This window comes from Procambarus clarkii, chromosome 74, assembly GCF_040958095.1.
Source record: "Procambarus clarkii isolate CNS0578487 chromosome 74, FALCON_Pclarkii_2.0, whole genome shotgun sequence".
In the NCBI taxonomy this organism is placed as follows: domain Eukaryota; kingdom Metazoa; phylum Arthropoda; class Malacostraca; order Decapoda; family Cambaridae; genus Procambarus; species Procambarus clarkii.
The window spans coordinates 9,274,919-9,277,418 of NC_091223.1; positions in this window are offsets into that span (position 1 = coordinate 9,274,919).

Sequence of the window (2,500 nt, forward strand, 5' to 3'; positions counted from 1 at the left end):
CCATGCCCCGAAAGACTGCCGAGTGTAAGCTGACTCTAGATGAACATCAAAATAATATGATACAGGAATCAGGTAATTTAATTTAATTGAAAACATTTTATTTCTTTTTGAATGATGGTTTTCTTTTTAACAGAACAAGACAGAACTGGACAGAACTATTTTGTATTTAAAACTATTTGGTAAATATTTTCTATACAATGCTAATACGCTTCCACCCCTGACAGAATCATGTGGGACCAACAAGTCTATCTACAGGCCGAGTACAAAACCTTCCCCTCAAACTCCTAGACAAGACAGAACTGGTAAGCTTTAAGTAACTGGAGAAACATTTACATACACAGATAGTAACGTACTTGTGTATGATTTTAATGTAATATATTTTTACCAGCCTTCAGGGTGATGGAAACACTTTAAATGGTGTCGCTCCATTGTGTGAAACAAAATTTTTTAATGCATTCATAAAAGCTATAAGCTAATGTAATAATTCAATAATTACTATTTGTAGTTTTATGTATTTAAAACTATTTTGTAAATATTTTCTATACAATGCTAATACGCTTCCACCCCTGACAGAATCTTGTGGGACCAACAAGTCTATCTACAGGCCGAGTACAAAACCTTCCCCTCAAACTCCTAGACAAGACAGAACTGGTAAGCTTTAAGTAACTGGAGAAACATTTACATACACAGATAGTAACGTACTTGTGTATGATTTTAATGTAATATATTTTTACCAGCCTTCAGGGTGATGGAAACACTTTAAATGGTGTCGCTCCATTGTGTGAAACAAAATTTTTTAATGCATTCATAAAAGCTATAAGCTAATGTAATAATTCAATAATTACTATTTGTAGTTTTATGTATTTAAAACTATTTTGTAAATATTTTCTATACAATGCTAATACGCTTCCACCCCTGACAGAATCTTGTGGGACCAACAAGTCTATCTACAGGCCGAGTACAAAACCTTCCCCTCAAACTCCTAGACAAGACAGAACTGGTAAGCTTTAAGTAACTGGAGAAACATTTACATACACAGATAGTAACGTACTTGTGTATGATTTTAATGTAATATATTTTTACCAGCCTTCAGGGTGATGGAAACACTTTAAATGGTGTCGCTCCATTGTGTGAAACAAAATTTTTTAATGCATTCATAAAAGCTATAAGCTAATGTAATAATTCAATAATTACTATTTGTAGTTTTATGTATTTAAAACTATTTTGTAAATATTTTCTATACAATGCTAATACGCTTCCACCCCTGACAGAATCTTGTGGGACCAACAAGTCTATCTACAGGCCGAGTACAAAACCTTCCCCTCAAACTCCTAGACAAGACAGAACTGGTAAGCTTTAAGTAACTGGAGAAACATTTACATACACAGATAGTAACGTACTTGTGTATGATTTTAATGTAATATATTTTTACCAGCCTTCAGGGTGATGGAAACACTTTAAATGGTGTCGCTCCATTGTGTGAAACAAAATTTTTTAATGCATTCATAAAAGCTATAAGCTAATGTAATAATTCAATAATTACTATTTGTAGTTTTATGTATTTAAAACTATTTTGTAAATATTTTCTATACAATGCTAATACGCTTCCACCCCTGACAGAATCTTGTGGGACCAACAAGTCTATCTACAGGCCGAGTACAAAACCTTCCCCTCAAACTCCTAGACAAGACAGAACTGGTAAGCTTTAAGTAACTGGAGAAACATTTACATACACAGATAGTAACGTACTTGTGTATGATTTTAATGTAATATATTTTTACCAGCCTTCAGGGTGATGGAAACACTTTAAATGGTGTCGCTCCATTGTGTGAAACAAAATTTTTTAATGCATTCATAAAAGCTATAAGCTAATGTAATAATTCAATAATTACTATTTGTAGTTTTATGTATTTAAAACTATTTTGTAAATATTTTCTATACAATGCTAATACGCTTCCACCCCTGACAGAATCATGTGGGACCAGCAAGTCTCTCTACAGGCCCAGTAAAATACCTTCCCCTCAAACTCCTAGACAAGACAGAACTGGTAAGCTTTAAGTAACTGGAGAAACATTTACATACACAGATAGTAACGTACTTGTGTATGATTTTAATGTAATATATTTTTACCAGCCTTCAGGGTGATGGAAACACTTTAAATGGTGTCGCTCCATTGTGTGAAACAAAATTTTTTAATGCATTCATAAAAGCTATAAGCTAATGTAATAATTCAATAATTACTATTTGTAGTTTTATGTATTTAAAACTATTTTGTAAATATTTTCTATACAATGCTAATACGCTTCCACCCCTGACAGAATCTTGTGGGACCAACAAGTCTATCTACAGGCCGAGTACAAAACCTTCCCCTCAAACTCCAAGACAAGACAGAACTGAAAGCTCTCCTTTCGAAAAATCTAGTAAGTACCGATTTATTATGTGTTGATTATTTTTTGTTATACATACAAGAAAATACATTGAGGGAGAGTACAGACTTGAA